Source organism: Oncorhynchus nerka, linkage group LG25 (assembly GCF_034236695.1).
Source record: "Oncorhynchus nerka isolate Pitt River linkage group LG25, Oner_Uvic_2.0, whole genome shotgun sequence".
In the NCBI taxonomy this organism is placed as follows: Eukaryota; Metazoa; Chordata; class Actinopteri; order Salmoniformes; family Salmonidae; genus Oncorhynchus; species Oncorhynchus nerka.
The window spans coordinates 52,985,181-53,007,115 of NC_088420.1; positions in this window are offsets into that span (position 1 = coordinate 52,985,181).

The window sequence follows — 21,935 nt, forward strand, 5'->3', positions numbered from 1 at the left end:
TTGGTTGAAGCTAAGCTATTAAAATGGATTGTCCGGGATTGTCCGTAGAGCTCTGAGACAGGATTGTGTCGAGACACAGCGCTAGGGAACGGTACCAAAAACATTTCTGCAGCATTGAAGGTTCCTAAGAACACAGTGGCCCCCATCATTCTTAAATGGAAGACGTTTCTGACCACCTGGACAAATTGATCAATCGTGAGAGAAAGGCTTGGTCAGGGAGGTGACCAAGAACCTGATGGTCACTCTGACAGAGCTCCAGAGTTCCTCTGTGGAGATAGGAAAACCTTCGAAGGACAACTATCTCTGCAGCATTCCACCAATCAGACCTTCATGGTACAGTGGAGAGACGGAAACCAATCCTCAGTAAAAGGCACATCGCAGCCCGTTGCCAAAAATGCACGTAAAGGACTCTCAGACCATGAGAAACAAGATTCTCTGGTCTGATAAAACCAAAATTGAACTATTTGGCCTGAATGCCAAGTGTCACGTCTGGAGAAGCATAGGGGTGGCAGCATCATGCTGTGGGAATATTTTCAGTGGCAGGGACTGGGAGACTAGTCAGGATTGTGGGAAAGATTAACAGAACAAAGTACAGAGAGATCCTTGATGAAAACCTGCTCCAGAGCACTCAGGACGTCAGACTGGGGCTAAGGTTCACTTTCCAACAGGACAATGACACTAAGCATCCAGCCAAGACAATGCAGGAGTGGCTTCAGGACAAGTCTCTGAATGTCCTTGAGTGGCCCATCCACAGCCCGGACTTGAACCCATTCGAACATCTTTGGAGAGACCTTAAAATAGCTGTGCAGCGACGCTCCTGTAATCGCTGCCAATGGTATTTCAACACTGAGTAAAGTGTAAAAATACTTATGGAAATGTGATATTTCAGTTTATTTTTTAATACATTTGCAAAAATATAAACAACTTTTGCTCTTTCATTGTGTGTAGATTGATGAAGGACAAAAACAATTTAAAACATTTTAGAATAAGGCTGTAACGTAACAAAATGCAGAAAAAGTCAAGGGATCTGAATACTTTCTGAAAGCACTGTATATAAATGATCTTGCACTTGCTTTCCCACAAGTTAACATGCAGATATATGCAGATGATACAGTCCTGTATGTACACTCAAAATATCGACAACCATTTAACTGGAGCTATGGTACATGTTTCTAAATGGATGACTGATTGTTGCTTGCATTTACTTCCTTAAGAAATCCCATGTTTCTTCCCAACGAGCTGTTCTTGTAAATGGGGAGAATCTGAAAGTTGTGTCTAACTTTAAGTATCCTTTTGGACTCCAACCTGACATTTCAGACACGTGAAGAAGTTTGGATTATAAGAATTTACCTTCCTCTGGAGGCCGCCAAACTATATACGTATGTATGCTATGATCTTCTCACATCTGAGATATTGCCTCACAAGCTTGTCACAAGCAGGAGCAACTATTCTGAAACCAATTGAATCACTCTACAAACACTTCAGATTTTTGATAACAAACCAAACAGTTACCATCATTGTCACATCATTCACAAACATAATTTATTCAGAATTAACAGCTTTAAGCATTATGTAGATGCAAGCCTTGTCTCTAAGATCCTGCATGGTCTTGCCCTTCCACACCATGCTCAAGGAAAGCACCTCCAGGATAAAAAGGGTAGTACCTAGAGGGGATTGCATTGTCCCTTTTCAACACAGTAAATTCAGTCAATCGGCCTTCTCTGTTAGAGCTACAATATACTGGAATGCAATTCCCATGGAATTGAGAAACTGCACTGATTATTGTAGGTTTAAATTGAAATAGAAAATATGGCTAAAATCTATCCAAACCTGTACACATGAGTTATGTGGTTCCTCATATGTAAGATGACAGTTGATGAGTATTTTTATTACGAATAACTTGTTGTTAGATTGCATCAATAGACTCTGGGATTTATTAATAATATTAAGCAGTAGTCATGTAAAAACCTTACTCTGCTTATCTTAATCGGCATATTAAAAACACCTGGTTTTCTGAGCAATCTTTCAAATTATCAGGACATGTAAACAGCTTAATCGGCATTCCAATGGTGTATTTGATCTGTGCATGTGCCAGCACTGGGAGTGCAAGCCTCCCTCTTTAGCGCGAGTGAAGTGAGTTCAGAACAACTGAATGTATGCGTCTTCAAAGTAGTTTTCACATACAGACTTTATATGTCCGAACTCAGCATCATATACTCAACAAAAATATAAACACAACACGTAAAGTGTTGGTGTTGGTCCTGAGCTGAGCATTTCTCCTTTGCCAAGATAATCCATCCACCTGACAGTTGTGGCATATCAAGAAGCTGATTAAACAGCATGATCATTGCACCTTGTGCTGGGGACAATCAAAGGCCACTCTAAAATATACCATTTTGTCATACAACACAATGCCACTGATGTCTCAAGTTGAGGGAATGTCCACCAGAGCTGTTGCCAGAAAATTGAATGCCCATTTCTCTACTATAAGCCGCCTCCAACGTAGACCATGTGTAACCAAGCCAGCCCAGGACCTCCACATCCGGCCTCTTCACCTGCAGGATCGTCTGAGACAGCCACCTGGACAGCTGAAGAAACTGTGGGTTTGCACAAGCAAAGACTTTCTTCACAAACTGTCAGAAACCATCTCAGGGAAGCTCATCTGCGTGCTCGTCGTCTTCACCATGGTCTTGACCTTACTGCAGTTCGGCGTCGTAACCGACTTCAGTGGGAATTCTCACCTTCAATGGCCACTGGCACGCTGGAGAAGTGTGCTCTTCACAGAAGAATCCCGGGCAAATGGCGTTGTGTGGGCGAGCAGTTTGCTGATGTCAACAGAGTGCCCAATGGTGGAGGTAGGATTATGGTATGGGTAGGCATAAGCTACGGACAACAAACACTATTGCAATTTGAATGCACAGAGATACCATGACGAGATCTTGAGGCCCATTGTCGTGCCATTCATCCACTATCATCACCTCATGTTGCAGCATGATAATGCACGCCCCCATGTCACAGGGATCTGTACACTATCCCTGGAAGATGAAAATGTCCCAGTTCTTCCATGGCCTGCATACTCACCCATTGAGCATGTTTGGGATGCTTTGGATGGACGTGTATGACAGTGCGTTCCAGTTCCCGCCCATATCCAGCAACTTTGCACAGCCATTGAAGAGGAGTGAGACAACATTCCACAGGCCACATTAACAGCCTGATCAACTCTATGTGAAGGAGATGTGTCGTGCTGCATGAGGCAAATGATGGTCACACAAGATACTGTCTGGTTTTCTGATCCACGCCCTTAACTTTTTTTTAAGGTATCTGTGACCAACAGATGCATGTCTCTATTCCCAGTCATGTGAAATCCATAGATTAGCGCCTAATGAATTGATTTCAATTGACTGATTTCCGTATATGAACTGTAACCCAATAAAATCTTTGAAATCGATGCATATAGTGTTTATTTTTGTTCGGCGATTTTCTGCAACTATTCATCTGATTTCAGATGTGTGCATGTAAACAGGATTATTAGGGAAATCGTTATTGTTGCAAAGCATGTAAACGTTTTAATAAACTATTATCTTAATCTGACTGGCCACAGTGATCGCATTATTTCTACAACGAAATTACTACCAACCTTATTATAAAAACAAAATATTGTTCTCAAATATTAGTGTTATTTAACATGATAAATTATAGGAATCAGGGGTTTTGGGTGGATTCCGATTAATCGGTCGACCTCTAGTGGATATTTCCTTTAAGTTTGCTGCCGACACGATGGTGGTAGGCCTGATCACCAACGATGATGAGACAGCTTATAGGAAGGAGGTCAAAGACCGATCAGTGTGGTGCCAGGACAACAACCTCTCCCTCAACGTCAGCAAAACAAAGGAGCTGTTCGTGGCAGGAAACGGAGGGCCGAGCACGCCCCCATTCACATCGACGGGGCTGTAGCTCCAGCTGGTCGCGAGTTTTATGTACCTCGGTGTCCACATCACTAAGGTTCGCATCACATGGTCCACACACACCAACACAGTTGTGACGAAGGCATGACAATGCCTCTTCCTCCTCAGCAGTGTGAAAAGATTCGGCATGGGCCCTCAGATCCAAAACATTTCTACAGCTGCACCATTGAGAGCATCTTGACTGGCTTGACTCATTACTCACTGTGTATTTCTGATTACTTTTATTATTATGTATTTTACTCTTCTATTATTTCTCCATTTTATTTCTCGCTGCATTGTTGGGAAGGGCCTGTGAGTAAGCATTTCATTCTTAGTCTACACCTGTTGTTTACGAAGCATGTGACAAATACAATTTGAATTGAATTCTGATTATTTCCAGAGATACACAACATCCTCAAATATATGTAGATATCTTTGTTAGAAAGAATACTATATTTCCGTTGATGGAGTAATGCTGAATGTAAAAAATGTCTCAACTTACCCCACTCCTCCCTACATAGAATGTTTCCCTAACTAACAGAAAACTGGACACTCAAACATCTGAGGAACATTACGGGTAACATTATAAAAACATTATTTCTCTCCAGAATTATTAGCCGGGCAAACCCCTGTTTTTAAAGTATAAAGGGACTCATAAATCCATATTGATATTTCTGCCGCATGTGGAAATAGGGCATCGTCCTTATGATGAGCTACTGTAACGCTCGTCGTGGGTGGAAGAAGAGGAGGACCAATGCGCAGCGTGGTAAGTGTTCATATTCTTTAATGAAACAACTGAACACTGGGAAAAACGACAAACGAACAGTCCTGTACGGTGAAGAATAAGACAGAACAGAAAATATTCACCCACAAAACACAGGTGGGAAAAAGGTACCTAAGTATGATTCTCAATCAGAGACAACGAACGACACCTGCCTCTGATTGAGAACCATACCAGGCCAAACACATAAACACAACCTAGAAAAACGAACATAGACTGCCCACCTCAACTCACGCCCTGACCATACTAACACAAAGACAAAATAAAGGAAATAAGGTCAGAACGTGACAGCTACAGAGACGCTACTGCAGAAAGGAGGGTATGAAGTGATGATTTGCAACTTTTACTCTCTCCTGTTTACTTTTTCCCCAGCGGCTAATCTTTTTATTGCTTTATGCAGAGCATGGCAGCAATCGATGTTGTTTCAGTACGAGTAGTTTGGATTTAATAAAGAGGCCTGCTGCCAGGATAGCTGCATTTCTCGTAATGATGATAATCAGTAATCACAGAGTTATTGAATTCATGTTGGACAAGTTCAGAGTCTTGATATATTATTAATAAAAGTGATATTCAATCAAATCAGATTGTATTTGTCACATGCTTCCTAAACAACAGGTGTAGACTAACAGTGAAATGCTTACTTCATGCTTACTCACAACAATGCAGAGAGAAATAAAATCGAGAAATAATAGAAAAGTAATAATGCGTAATGATAACTTGACTATATACACTGGGTACCAGTACCTCGTCGATGTGCTGGGGTATGAGGTAATTGAGGTAGATATGTGACTAGGCAACAGGATAGATAATAAACAGTAGCAGCAGCATATGTGATAAGTCAAACATGTGAGTGCAAAAACGGTAAATGCTAATAGTCCAAGTAGCTATTTGGTTAACTACTTAAACTAGCTTCGGGGTAGAAACTGTTCAGGGTCCTGTTGGTTCCACACTTGGAGCACCGGCATCGTGTACAGAGAGGTAGCAGAGAGAACAGTTTATGACTTGGGTGGCTGGAGTTTTAGGGCCTTCGTCTGACACTGCCTGGTATAGAAGTCCTGGATGGCCGCAGAGAGCTCGGCCCCAGAGATTTACTGGGTCGACGCACTACGCATTGTGGTCGGATGCCAAGCAGTTGCCACACCAAGCGATGATACAGCCAGTCAAGATGCTCTCAATGGTGCAGCTGTAGAACTTTTTAAGGATCTGAGGGTCCATGCCAAAAATGCATTTTTGTGCCCTCTTCACAACTTCACAGCGAGAGCAGCAATTGTTAGGTGGCTGTATTATCTATTTAGACTTACAAATATGCAACACTGTAATAACATTTATCTTTAAAAATGATTGGACAGCTGCTTTTAGTACTACCAAGTGACTCGTGACTCAAGTATTAAGGACTCTGACTCAAACACTAGGGACTTGGGACTTGACTTGGACTCAAGGTTATGTGACTTGTCTAGATCACTGCACCTGCCCAAAAGAGAGACTGAAGTGTGTCAGCAGTTCCTGCAAGAGGAAGGCATTGATGCTTCCGCGCTTCTACACCTGCATTGCTTGCTGTTTGGGGTTTTAGGCTGGGTTTCTGTACAGCACTTTGAGATTTCAACTGATGTACGAAGGGCTATATAAATAAATTTGATTTGATTTGATTTGATGCTATGGACTGGCCCGCCCATTTCCCAGACCTGAATCCAATTGAGCACATCTGGGACATCATGTCTCGCTCCATCCACCAACGCCACGTTGCACCACAGACTGTGCAGGAGTTGGCGGATGCTTTATTCCAGGTCTGGAGGAGATCCCTCAGGAGACCATCCGCCACCTCATCAGGAGCATGCCCAGGCGTTGTAGGGAGGTCATACAGACACGTGGAGGCCACACACACTACTGAGCCTCATTTGGACTTGTTTTAAGGACATTACATCAAAGTTGGATCAGCCTGTAGTGTGGTTTTCCACTTTAATGTTGAGTGTGACTCCAAATCCAGACCTCCATGGGTTGATAAATTTGATTTCCATTGATAATTTTTGTGTGATTTTGTTGTCAGCACATTCAACTATGTAAAGAAATAAATATTTAATAAGAATATTTCATTCATTCAGATCTAGGATGTGTTACATTTACATTTACATTTAAGTCATTTAGCAGACGCTCTTATCCAGAGCGACTTACAAATTGGTGCGTTCATCTTAAGACATCCAGTGGAACAGCCACTTTACAATAGTGCATCTAAATCTTTTAAGGGGGGTGAGAAGGATTACTTTATCCTATCCTAGGTATTCCTGAAAGAGGTGGGGTTTCAGGTGTCTCCGGAAGGTGGTGATTGACTCCGCTGTCCTGGCGTCGTGAGGGAGTTTGTTCCACCATTGGGGGGCCAGAGCAGCGAACAGTTTTGACTGGGCTGCGCGGGAACTGTACTTCCTCAGTGGTAGGGAGGCGAGCAGGCCAGAGGTGGATGAACGCAGTGCCCTTGTTTGGGTGTAGGGCCTGATCAGAGCCTGGAGGTACTGAGGTGCCGTTCCCCTCACAGCTCCGTAGGCAAGCACCATGGTCTTGTAGCGGATGCGAGCTTCAACTGGAAGCCAGTGGAGAGAGCGGAGGAGCGGGGTGACGTGAGAGAACTTGGGAAGGTTGAACACCAGACGGGCTGCGGCGTTCTGGATGAGTTGTAGGGGTTTAATGGCACAGGCAGGGAGCCCAGCCAACAGCGAGTTGCAGTAATCCAGACGGGAGATGACAAGTGCCTGGATTAGGACCTGCGCCGCTTCCTGTGTGAGGCAGGGTCGTACTCTGCGGATGTTGTAGAGCATGAACCTACAAGAACGGGCCACCGCCTTGATGTTAGTTGAGAACGACAGGGTGTTGTCCAGGATCACGCCAAGGTTCTTAGCGCTCTGGGAGGAGGACACAATGGAGTTGTCAACCGTGATGGCGAGATCATGGAACGGGCAGTCCTTCCCGGGAGGAAGAGCAGCTCCGTCTTGCCGAGGTTCAGCTTGAGGTGGTGATCCGTCATCCACACTGATATGTCTGCCAGACATGCAGAGATGCGATTCGCCACCTGGTCATCAGAAGGGGGAAAGGAGAAGATTAATTGTGTGTCGTCTGCATAGCAATGATAGGAGAGACCATGTGAGGTTATGACAGAGCCAAGTGACTTGGTGTATAGCGAGAATAGGAGAGGGCCTAGAACAGAGCCCTGGGGACGCCAGTGGTGAGAGCGCGTGGTGAGGAGACAGATTCTCGCCACGCCACCTGGTAGGAGCGACCTGTCAGGTAGGACGCAATCCAAGCGTGGGCCGCGCCGGAGATGCCCAACTCGGAGAGGGTGGAGAGGAGGATCTGATGGTTCACAGTATCGAAGGCAGCCGATAGGTCTAGAAGGATGAGAGCAGAGGAGAGAGAGTTAGCTTTAGCAGTGCGGAGGGCCTCCGTGATACAGAGAAGAGCAGTCTCAGTTGAATGACTAGTCTTGAAACCTGACTGATTTGGATCAAGAAGGTCATTCTGAGAGAGATAGCGGGAGAGCTGGCCAAGGACGGCACGTTCAAGAGTTTTGGAGAGAAAAGAAAGAAGGGATACTGGTCTGTAGTTGTTGACATCGGAGGGATCGAGTGTAGGTTTTTTCAGAAGGGGTGCAACTCTCGCTCTCTTGAAGACAGAAGGGACGTAGCCAGCGGTCAGGGATGAGTTGATGAGCGAGGTGAGGTAAGGGAGAAGGTCTCCGGAAATGGTCTGGAGAAGAGAGGAGGGGATAGGGTCAAGCGGGCAGGTTGTTGGGCGGCCGGCCGTCACAAGACGCAAGATTTCATCTGGAGAGAGAGGGGAGAAAGAGGTCAGAGCACAGGGTAGGGCAGTGTGAGCAGAACCAGCGGTGTCGTTTGACTTAGCAAACGAGGATCGGATGTCGTCGACCTTCTTTTCAAAATGGTTGACGAAGTCATCTGCAGAGAGGGAGGAGGGGGGAGGGGGAGGAGGATTCAGGAGGGAGGAGAAGGTGGCAAAGAGCTTCCTAGGGTTAGAGGCAGATGCTTGGACTTTAGAGTGGTAGAAAGTGGCTTTAGCAGCAGAGACAGAAGAGGAAAATGTAGAGAGGAGGGAGTGAAAGGATGCCAGGTCCGCAGGGAGGCGAGTTTTCCTCCATTTCCGCTCGGCTGCCCGAGCCCTGTTCTGTGAGCTCGCAATGAGTTGTCGAGCCACGGAGCAGGAGGGGAGGACCGAGCCGGCCTGGAGGATAGGGGACATAGAGAATCAAGGGATGCAGAAAGGGAGGAGAGGAGGGTTGAGGAGGCAGAATCAGGAGATAGGTTGGAGAAGGTTTGAGCAGAGGGAAGAGATGATAGGATGGAAGAGGAGAGAGTAGCGGGGGAGAGAGAGCGAAGATTGGGACGGCGCGATACCATCCGAGTAGGGGCAGTGTGGGAAGTGTTGGATGAGAGCAAGAGGGAAAAGGATACAAGGTAGTGGTCGGAGACTTGGAGGGGAGTTGCAGTGAGGTTAGTGGAAGAACAGCATCTAGTAAAGATGAGGTCGAGCGTATTGCCTGCCTTGTGAGTAGAGGGGAAGGTGAGAGGGTGAGGTCAAAAGAGGAGAGGAGTGGAAAGAAGGAGGCAGAGAGGAATGAGTCAAAGGTAGACGTGGGGAGGTTAAAGTCGCCCAGAACTGTGAGAGGTGAGCCGTCCTCAGGAAAGGAGCTTATCAAGGCATCAAGCTCATTGATGAACTCTCCGAGGGAACCTGGAGGGCGATAAATGATAAGGATGTTAAGCTTGAAAGGGCTGGTAACTGTGACAGCATGGAATTCAAAGGAGGCGATAGACAGATGGGTAAGGGGAGAAAGAGAGAATGACCATTTGGGAGAGATGAGGATCCCGGTGCCACCACCCCGCTGACCAGAAGCTCTCGGGGTGTGCGAGAACACGTGGGCGGACGAAGAGAGAGCAGTAGGAGTAGCAGTGTTATCTGTGGTGATCCATGTTTCCGTCAGTGCCAAGAAGTCGAGGGACTGGAGGGAGGCATAGGCTGAGATGAACTCTGCCTTGTTGGCCGCAGATCGGCAGTTCCAGATGCTACCGGAGACCTGGAACTCCACGTGGGTCGTGCGCGCTGGGACCACCAGATTAGAGTGGCCGCGGCCACGCGGTGTGGAGCGTTTGTATGGTCTGTGCAGAGAGGAGAGAACAGGGATAGACAGACACATAGTTGACCGGCTACAGAAGAGGCTACGCTAATGCAAAGGAGATTGGAATGACAAGTGGACTACACGTCTCAAATGTTCAGAAAGTTAAGCTTACGTAGCAGGAATCTTATTGACTAAAATAATTCAAATGATACAGTACTGCTGAAGTAGGCTAGCTGGCAGTGGCTGCGTTGTTGTTGTTCTATCTCTCTATAGTGCTGTTTCTTGTATTATGGTCTCTTGTTTCTTTAGAGGTTTCACTTTGTTGTCCTTTTTCTTTTCCTTTTTCTTCTGTCCTTATTTTGTCTTCCTTTCTTCTGTTAACTAGATATTTTTTGTTGTTATTCTTTGTAAGCTAGCTAGCTTCTTCCAGGAGTGTCCCTAGCAACTGCTTAGCAACAAGTAAACAATTCAGCTAGCAATTCAGCTAGCTAAGATAACTGTACAATTTTATGAAACCCACGTGGAGTTCCAGGTCTCCGGTAGCCTCTGGAACTGCCGATCTGCGGCCAACAAGGCAGAGTTCATCTCAGCCTATGCCTCCCTCCAGTCCCTCGACTTCTTGGCTCTGATGGAAACATGGATCACCACAGACAACACCGCTACTCCTACTGCTCTCTCTTCGTCCGCCCACGTGCTCTCGCACACCCCAAGAGCTTCTGGTCAGCGGGGTGGTGGCACCGGGATCCTCATCTCTTCCAAGTGGTCATTCTCTCTTTCTCCCCTTACCCATCTGTCTATCGCCTCCTTTGAATTCCATGCTGTCACAGTTACCAGCCCTTTCAAGCTTAACATCCTTATCATTTATCGCCCTCCAGGTTCCCTCGGAGAGTTCATCAATGAGCTTGATGCCTTGATAAGCTCCTTTCCTGAGGACGGCTCACCTCTCACAGTTCTGGGCGACTTTAACCTCCCCACGTCTACCTCTGACTCATTCCTCTCTGCCTCCTTCTTTCCACTCCTCTCCTCTTTTGACCTCACCCTCTCACCTTCCCCCTACTCACAAGGCAGGCAATACGCTCGACCTCATCTTTACTAGATGCTGTTCCTCCACTAACCTCACTGCAACTCCCCTCCAAGTCTCCGACCACTACCTTGTATCCTTTTCCCTCTCGCTCTCATCCAACACTTCCCACACTGCCCCTACTCGGATGGTATCGCGCCGTCCCAACCTTCGCTCTCTCTCCCCCGCTACTCTCTCCTCTTCCATCCTATCATCTCTTCCCTCTGCTCAAACCTTCTCCAACCTATCTCCTGATTCTGCCTCCTCAACCCTCCTCTCCTCCCTTTCTGCATCCTTTGACTCTCTATGTCCCCTATCCTCCAGGCCGGCTCGGTCCTCCCCTCCCGCTCCGTGGCTCGACGACTCATTGCGAGCTCACAGAACAGGGCTCCGGGCAGCCGAGCGGAAATGGAGGAAAACTCGCCTCCCTGCGGACCTGGCATCCTTTCACTCCCTCCTCTCTACATTTTCCTCCGCTGTCTCTGCTGCTAAAGCCACTTTCTACCACTCTAAATTCCAAGCATCTGCCTCTAACCCTAGGAAGCTCTTTGCCACCTTCTCCTCCCTCTTGAATCCTCCTCCCCTCCCCCTCCTCCCTCTCTGCAGATGACTTCGTCAACCATTTTGAAAAGAAGGTCGACGACATCCGATCCTCGTTTGCTAAGTCAAACGACACCGCTGGTTCTGCTCACACTGCCCTACCCTGTGCTCTGACCTCTTTCTCCCCTCTCTCTCCAGATGACATCTCGCGTCTTGTGACGGCCGGCCGCCCAACAACCTGCCCGCTTGACCCTATCCCCTCCTCTCTTCTCCAGACCATCTCCGGTGACCTTCTCCCTTACCTCACCTCGCTCATCAACTCATCCCTGACCGCTGGCTACGTCCCTCCCGTCTTCAAGAGAGCGAGAGTTGCACCCCTTCTGAAAAAACCTACACTCGATCCCTCCGATGTCAACAACTACAGACCAGTATCCCTTCTTTCTTTTCTCTCCAAAACTCTTGAACGTGCCGTCCTTGGCCAGCTCTCCCGCTATCTCTCTCAGAATGACCTTCTTGATCCAAATCAGTCAGGTTTCAAGACTAGTCATTCAACTGAGACTGCTCTTCTCTGTATCACGGAGGCGCTCCGCACTGCTAAAGCTAACTCTCTCTCCTCTGCTCTCATCCTTCTAGACCTATCGGCTGCCTTCGATACTGTGAACCATCAGATCCTCCTCTCCACCCTCTCCGAGTTGGGCATCTCCGGCGCGGCCCACGCTTGGATTGCGTCCTACCTGACAGGTCGCTCCTACCAGGTGGCGTGGCGAGAATCCGTCTCCTCACCACGCGCTCTCACCACTGGTGTCCCCAGGGCTCTGTTCTAGGCCCTCTCCTATTCTCGCTATACACCAAGTCACTTGGCTCTGTCATAACCTCACATGGTCTCTCCTATCATTGCTATGCAGACGACACACAATTAATCTTCTCCTTTCCCCCTTCTGATGACCAGGTGGCGAATCGCATCTCTGCATGTCTGGCAGACATATCAGTGTGGATGACGGATCATCACCTCAAGCTGAACCTCGGCAAGACGGAGCTGCTCTTCCTCCCGGGAAGGACTGCCCGTTCCATGATCTCGCCATCACGGTTGACAACTCCACTGTGTCCTCGTCCCAGAGCACTAAGAACCTTGGCGTGATCCTGGACAACACCCTGTCGTTCTCAAATAACATCAAGGCGGTGGCCCGTTCCTGTAGGTTCATGCTCTACAACATCCGCAGAGTACGACCCTGCCTCACACAGGAAGCGGCGCAGGTCCTAATCCAGGCACTTGTCATCTCCCGTCTGGATTACTGCAACTCGCTGTTGGCTGGGCTCCCTGCCTGTGCCATTAAACCCCTACAACTCATCCAGAACGCCGCAGCCCGTCTGGTGTTCAACCTTCCCAAGTTCTCTCACGTCACCCCGCTCCTCCGCTCTCTCCACTGGCTTCCAGTTGAAGCTCGCATCCGCTACAAGACCATGGTGCTTGCCTACGGAGCTGTGAGGGGAACGGCACCTCAGTACCTCCAGGCTCTGATCAGGCCCTACACCCAAACAAGGGCACTGCGTTCATCCACCTCTGGCCTGCTCGCCTCCCTACCACTGAGGAAGTACAGTTCCCGCTCAGCCCAGTCAAAACTGTTCGCTGCTCTGGCCCCCCAATGGTGGAACAAACTCCCTCACGACGCCAGGACAGCGGAGTCAATCACCACCTTCCGGAGACACCTGAAACCCCACCTCTTTAAGGAATACCTAGGATAGGATAAAGTAATCCTTCTCACCCCCCTTAAAAGACCTAGATGCACTATTGTAAAGTGGCTGTTCCACTGGATGTCATAAGGTGAAAGCACCAATTTGTAAGTCGCTCTGGATAAGAGCGTCTGCTAAATGACTTAAATGTAAATGTAAATGTAATGAAAAATAGTTACTTCTTCAAAAGCCTGTCTTTTTGGTTTGTTCCTTATTTTGTCTTCTATTGAGTCTTGCAGTTTTCTCTTGATTTTTTCGATGTACTTCACTCTAAAAAACCATTTAAATCTCAATATATACAGGAGCTCATTTTTCAGCAGCTGCTCAATTTGGAACTCCGGAACACATGTTATGTTATGTTATTTTAGTGTTCCCTTTATTTTTTTGAGCCGTGTATATAAACCCATCCACTCACTTCAGTGGACACATCTTTTTTAATTATTTTTTTTAGAGCTTTTCTGCAGCATATTCATACGTTTTACATGTACAATTTATATACACATTTTACATACATGGTACATTTATATAAAGCAATCACATCACCAAACATAAGCTCTTTAATCCCACCCATCAGCCACTCTCAGCCCATCCCACCCATTGACTGACTATGGCTTTCCAAATCGCTTAACACTGCTATTTGTAAGGTTAATTTTAAGTAAGTGTTGTGATTTCTTAACCATTCCTGAACCTGTGACCAGAAACAAGTTACATAGGGGAATTACCAGAACAAATGGTCTAGGGATTCTGTCTCTTTGCAGCAAAATCTAAAGAACTGAGATTGCTGTATGCCCCATATATATAGCATTCTGTTGGTGGCAATGGTACAATAATTAAAATGTCAAAACTTGAAGTGTTGAATCCAGTGCTGTTTTTTGTACCAGTTCATAAACCATGTGCCATGGAATCGGTACATCGAAAACCTCTTCCCATTTATTTTGCAACCTGTATTTTTCGATTTATGCCAATTCCTATCAGCCAATTTAAAAATGTGTATCTCATTAAATAGTACCTGCTAAACAGCAAAGTCAGTGAAGAGGCGACTCCGGGATGTTGGCCTTCTAGGCAGAGTTGCAAAGAAAAAGCCACATCTCTGTCTGGCCAATAAAACGAAGATGGGCAAAAGAACACAGACACTGGACAGAGGAACTCTGCCTAGAAAGCAAGCATCCCGGAGTCACCTCTTCACTGTTGATGTTGAGACTGGTGTTTTGCGGGTACTATTTAATGAAGCTGCCAGTTGAGGACTTGTGAGGCATCTGTTTCTCAAATTAGACATTAATGTACTTGTCCTCTTGCTCAGTTGTGCACCTGGACCTCCCACTCCTATTTCTCTTCTGGTTAGGCCAGTTTGTGCTGTTCAGTTTCTTGGCAATTTATCACGTAGAATAGACTGACGAGTTTCAGAAGAAAGTTCTTTGTTTATGGACATTTTGAGCCTGTAATCGAACCCACAAATGCTGATGCTCCAGATACTCAACTAGTCTAAAGAAAGCCATTTTTTATTGCTTCTTTAATCAGGACAACATTTTTAGCTGTGCTATCATAATTGCAAAAGGGTTTTCTAATGATCAATTAGCTTATCCAAGTTTAACATTTTAAAAAGGCTAACATAACGTACCATTGGAACACAGGAATGATGGTTGCTAAAAGAAATCTGCCGTTTCCAGCTACAATGGTAATTTACCACAAGAAACAATGTCTACCCTGCATTTCTAATCAATTTGATGTTATTTTAATGAACAAAACATGAACATTTCTAAGAGACCCCAAACTTTTGAATGGTGGTGTAATATGGTACACTTGTCATATTTAGGATTTAGTACAGAGAGGCGAGAAAAGTGATCTTCAATGAGACAGTGCAGGGATCCAGATTGCAGATTTAAGAAACAACTTGAGTCATCGGCGTACATTGACACTTTTGTTTTTATCCACAGGATTTCTGATGATGTTCTTGTTGGATCTCATTTTAATAGCTAACATTTCAATGGCCATAATAATAGATATGGAGTCAACGGAAAGTCTTTATTTACTCCTCTTAAAAACTCAATACTTTCTGAAAAGTAACCTTTATTTACTCTTTTACATTTGGGGTTGCTGTACATAACTTTAACCCATTGTTTAAGAGATTCACTGAAATGAAAGTTCATGCAAGCATTTATACATAAATTCTATACTGTATCAAACGCCTTTTCCAAATCTGCTATGAAGACCAGGCTTGGTATCTTTGATGTTTCATAATGTTCAATTGTTTCATGTAATTGTCGTATATTATCTCCAACTTATCGTCCACGTAAAAAAAAAAAAACTGTCTCATCAGGATGAACAATTTTTTTTCTATGTTTCATGCATTTCTCAAGGATTTTTGCATCACAACATTGAAGTGTAAGAAGCCTCCGGTTTTTTAAATGGACTGGATCTTTATACTTACCACCTGGGTCCTGTTTTAGTAGTGATGAAATCTGAAAGTCTACCATTTTTATAGGAGTAATTAAAACATGCTAATAATGTATCTTTGATTACAAAAAAGGCCTGATATACCTCTACTAGTATACCTACCATCAAGCCCTTGTTGTAACGCCTGTCGTCGGAAGGAGTGGACCAAAGCGCAGCGTGAAAAGTGTTCATGATTTTTTTATAATAAAAAATTAAAAAACACTCGAACAAAGTAACAAAACGAAAGCGAACAGTTCTGTCAGGTACCAGAGACTAAACAGAAAATAACTACCTACAAACACAGGTGGGAAAAAGGCTGCCTCTGATTGGGAACCATACTCGGCCAAAACAAAGAAATAGACAACATAGAATGCCCACACCAAATAGAGACATAAAACGGCTCTCTAAGGTCAGGGCGTGTGTTTTTACAAAAAGTTCCTCTTCTGTATGTTGGCCTTCACACAGGTCTTTCTGTAAATTATTAATATTATTAGGAAATAAATCCTTACAGTTAACATCATTCATTGGAAATGGAGGAGACTGCAAAGAAAACATTCTTAAAAGACTTTGCTTCCTTTTTCAAAATATAATTTTGTGAATCATGGATGAGTCCATCATTTGTAACGAGTTTCTGTCAATTATTTTTGGTAGCATTTCTATGTTGAATATTCATGAAAACTGTGGTGAATTTTTCAACATTTTCCATCCAATTAGTTTTCTTTTTGTAATACAATACACTTGATCGTTCTTGAATAAGTAACTACAATTCATTTTGTTTTTCCTCTAACCTATTTTGTGTCTCTATGGTAGAGTTATTTTCTTTATTAGTCTAATCTCTTTTAACCTAAACTGCTTTAGTTTTAATGATGAGTATTGTATTGAATACCTCTAAAAGTACATTTAAATGTGTCCCATCCAATAAAGGAATCTGCTGTACCTATGTGCAGAAAAAAGTCAATTATTCATTATTTTGTCTTAGTGAAGAACAAATTGTTATCCAATAGGCTTTGATTAACTTTTCAATATCTCCTACAACGTGGAAATTCTGTATTAGTTACAAGGAGGCTAGCTTGATTAAGCCTCCTCCATGTGTATCTCACTAGGTCAGTGTTTTTCAAACTACATATATCTACTAGTTCTAATGTATTCATGATCTCCTTAAGTTTTTAAGGGTGATAGTTTGTAGTGTGATTTCTTTTATGATGCATTGCAGTACTTAAAACCATATTATAACCTCCCACCATAATAATAGATTCATTTGTTGCTGGTGAGCTCAATAGATTATTATATATATATTTTCAAAGAAGTGTGGATCATCATTATTTGGCCCATATAGATTAATTCGCTAGATCTGTTTTTGGTCCAATAGCATATTTAAAAGAAGCCATCTTCCTTGATGATCTGTTAGTGTCGCGCCCTGGCCATAGAGAGGCTTTTATTCTCTATTTTGGTTTAGGCCAGGGTGTGACTTGGGTGGGCATTCTATGTTCCTTTTCTATGTTTTTGGCCGGGTATGGTTCTCAATCAGGGACAGCTGTCTATCGTTGTCTCTGATTGAGAACCATACTAAGGTAGCTCTTGCCAACATGGGTTTTGTGTAGTTGTTTTCAGTTTTGTATCTGTACCAGAAAGAACTGTTTCGGTTATTCTTTTGGTCATTTTTGTATTTAGCGTTCAGTTGCTATTAAATAAATAATGAACACGTACCACGCTGCACCTTGGTCCTCACCTTCTTCCTCTGAATGCCGTGACAGTTAGTACCATTTGCACAATCAAATCAAATGTTTTATTAATTAGTATAATCACCCCTTTTTGAGTTTCTTTGCCCATTACACAAATATATTTCTCCCCCCAGTCCTTTTCCACCCAACCTCATCTATATTTGTTCCTGAAAACGGTATTATATTTCTCTTTTAGCCAGGTACAAATTTATCTTTTTTTTATGATCTGCTAAGCCATTACAGTTGTAGCTGGCTACACTTATTTCCCCACTTTCCATAAAGATACCCAAGTTTCAATTATACTTAACACAACCAATGTTTGTAAACGTACCATTAAAAAGCACCACGATGATTAAGTGCCCATATAGCTGTACAATAATATTTGCACTTAATATTTGCACTTAGCTGCAACTTAAGCCTCCAATTTTCCTAAAGCACAATCACACCTCATGCTTCACGGTGGGAGCCACACATGTGGAGATCATCCGTTCACCTACTCTGCGTCTCACAAAGACATGGCGGTTGGAACCAGAATTCTCAAATTTGAACTCGTCAGACGAAAGGACAAATTTCCACCTGTCTAATGTCCATCGCTCGTGTTCCTTGGCCTAACCAAGTCTCTTCTTATCATTTGTGTCCTTTAAAAGTGGCTTATTTGCAGAAATTCACACAGTCTCCTCTGAACAGTTGATGTTGAGATGTGTCTGTTACTTGAACTCTGAAGCATTTATTTGGGCTGCAATTTCTGAGGCTAGTAACTCTACTGAACTTATCCCCTGCAGCAGAGGTAACTCTGGGTCTTCCTTTACTAAGACGGTCCTCATGAGAGCCAGTTTCAAATTTTTGTTTGCGCGTTTAGTCCACTAATCCAAATGCACAAAGCGTGGGCACAAAGTCCAGAGGAAAAGTAAAAAAAGTTCCATTAAAGTTCATAGAAACATGTCAAACGATGTATTTAATCAATCTTTAGGATGTTAGCATAAATCTTCAATAATATTCCAACCGGACGATTCCGTTGTCATTAGAAAGGAAATGGAAGGACCGTCGTGCTCACAGCCCCGCTCGAGACTAAACTAAAGGATTTCAGCCTGACCACTTGTTGAAATAGCTGTTATTCTCTCCCCTTTCAAAATAGAAGCCTGAAACAACTTTCTAAAGACTGTTAACATTTACTGGAAGCCTTAGGAAGTGCAATCTGACCCCATTTACACTGGATATTGGATAGGCAATCACTTGAAAAACTACAAACCTCAGATTTCCCACTTCCTGGTTGGATTTTTCCTCAGGTTTTCGCCTGCCATATGAGTTCTGTTATACTCAGACATCATTCAAACAGTTTTAGAAACTTCAGTGTTTTCTATCCAAATCTACTAATAATATGGATATCCTAGCTTCTGGGCCTGAGTAGCAGGCAGTTTACTTAGGGCATGCTTTTCATCCGAACGTGAAAATACTGCCCCCTATCCCAAAGAAGTTCAAATTAAGCACATTAATCTGCTTCACAAGGGATGTAGAGCCTAACTGGTATACATTAGCAGCGCATGAGTTTCAAGTTTGAGGATGATAATTTTCACCTTAAAAATGCATCTTTATAATAATAGCATTCCATGCATAATCACATTTGTGGTCACTTTTGATGCTAGTGGTTGTATTCATTTGGGATCTATCGCATCCCACAACTGTCCCAGACTATGTTTGGAATTTTATTTCTCGCACAGAATATAATAGGTCAACTTTTGTACTATGGGGGATAGTAGATTGACATAGACTGGTGCTTTTGCTGTTCGTTAGGCCTACTCATCTTGTTGGCTGACAAAAAGTAAATGTTCACAGTTCTTCCAATATCTTATGCATCTCGGAATTGGATAAGAATGCACGCAGTTGCATCCCTGATGTGTCTGTCTTCACCTGCAGCCTGTGGGAAAGATCAGATCAGCTAATGCGGTGTGAGTGAGAAGTGCTTGCAGCAGGCAGCACTCAGGGAGAAAGGCTGCAAAAGGCATGGATTTTTCTAGGGTGCATTATGGCCACACAAAGGGGAGGCCGCCAGGTAATTGCTTCTCAAATTGTGAAGAGCCTGCACAACAAAGCAGAGCTCATGCCTTTCAAGCTACTTTTTCAAATCATCATTAGAGTCACATCATGCAGCCTTACAATGTATAAAACATCTATTAATCTTATTCTACAAACATATATGTTTGTAGAGCAAGTAAAGTCACATTAACAACTCTAAATTAAGCATACAGGACTACCTATTTCTTTGTTAACAGCTCAACACAGAATAGCCTCGTGCACTCCCTCAAAATCCTGACAAAATGTTGTGATCACCACAGCACAAGCAACTACTAATGTAGCCTACATTTTCCGGTTTGGATGAGAATTGTGTTATGCTGTTGCTACTTCTGTGAATGTCGGAACATTGCATCCAAAAATAAGTTGCTCTAACCTTGAGGATACCTGCCACCCATGTGAGCAATTATGTGATTTGTGAGTATTTTAAAGTTAACTAACGTTGTAGTGTAGATCCCAAAGTTGCCTCGGTTGGTATTTGCCCACTCACACTGGGTTCCACTACAGTGTTTCTCAACCTCTGTTGTTCCCTGCTAGTATGATTTAGTTTAGTCCCGGACATGACTTGCTGACACTGATTTAGTCAGTACTACAAAGAAACACACATCCTCTTTTCAATGTTCAATGTTCAAATAAAATACAATTTCATTGGTGGCGTATACATATTTTCCAAATGTAGCGAAATGCTTATCTTCCTTGCTCCAACAGTGCAGTAATACAAAACATGTTTAAGTTTGTACTCAGCACTGTCAACACTTTTATAAGCCAACAGCAAGCAGTGCAGCAGTAATGAATGAGTAGGCTTACGATGGTGTTATTATTATGCAGTGCAAGTGGAGTTTCCCCATCAGCTGGAAGACAGTGTCCCTTTTTGGTCAGTTAAAAATCCTACAATGTGATTTTCTGGATCTTTTTTCTCATTTTGTCTGTCATAGTTGAAGTGTACCTATGATGAAAATTACAGGCCTCTCTCATCTTTTTAAGTGGGAGAACTTGCACAATTGGTGGCTGACTAAATACTTTTTTGCCCCACTGTATATCCGTAATTACTCTACCCAGCTGGTCTGCACATGCTCTGAGGACGCGGTTAGAGATCCATCTGGGCCAGCAGCCTTGAGGGGGTTAAAACAATTAAATGTCTTACTGACGTCAGCCACGGAATGAGAGCAGTGGTGGCCCACGTCGGCGGCATTGTGTTTACCTCAAAGCGGATAAAGAAGGTGTTTAGCTTGTCCGGGAGCAAGACGTCGGTGTCTGCAACGTGGCTAGTTTTCCCTTTATAACCCGTGATTTTCTGGAGTCCCTGCCACATAACGTCTCGTGCCTGAGCAGTTGAATTGGATATTGTATTGGATATTGTATGGCTGTGGGCTCTTTTTTATACACTTGTCAGCAATGGGTGTGTCTGAAATAGCCAACTCCACTCATTTGAAGGGGTGTCCACACACACTCCACCTTTCTTTTCCCCAGAGTTATATATTCCTGTCTGTGCAATGTACTGAGAACCCAGCTGGCTGTATGGATGGGGACCGTATATCCTGAGAGAGCCATGATTCCGTGAAAGAGTATTTTACAGTCCCTGATGTCTCTCGAAGGAGATCCTCGCACTGAGCTCATCTACTTTATTGTCCATGGACTGAACATTAACAACTAATATACTCTGAAGCAGTGGATGGTATGCACACCTTCTGAGTCGGACTAAAAGTCCACTCCGAATACATCTTCTCCGCCGGCAGCATCTTGCAGCAGTTTGTTATAAGTGGAATTGCCTTGGGAGGTATGATCAAAGGGTCCAACTCAGGAAAGTTGTATTTCTGGTCGAAATGCAGGTGAGATACCACCGCTCTAATATCCAAAATTTCTTTCCGCCTTATGTAATAGTGCAAAGGACATTCTTAGCTAATAATGTGAGGAATAACACACACAACAAAGTTGCTTAGGAGCCATAAACAGGGCTACCATCTCTATCGATGCCATCTTGTGAATTAACTTTTTGAGAACATTCCCAATGTTAAACCAGAGTGGATACTGTTCCTAGAAAATTACTTTTTTTTAACGTAACCACGTTTGAACTTTTAGGAAACGTTCTGTTAATTGAGTTTTGAAATACCAAGAAAATTAGGTTATTTTGTCAAGTTCCTTAAATATGCTGAGAAAGCAACTATCCTGCATCATTCCCATAATGTGGTGGGAAGGGTGTATGCAAAATAACCATAGGACAATCACACTCTCACCAAGCTCTAACAAACAAGCTGGAATGCGCACCATAAGCAAGTAATCAAGTTAATCCTGCAAGTTTTAAATAACATTATTTGAATGTTTTGTGAACGGTAAAAATGTTTTCTTGTGGTCTTCATGGAAACATTTAATATTCTGAGAACGGAATTTATATGTTTTTATAGGACATTCTCTGAATGTTACTAAAGTTTTCAGAAATTCCCACAGAATAACTTTGTTGTCTATGTGTAGAAAAGGCCCATGGAGTTGGTGGAATAATCCTTTAATTCATTGCCATTTACTCAGCTGGGCCAGGGGC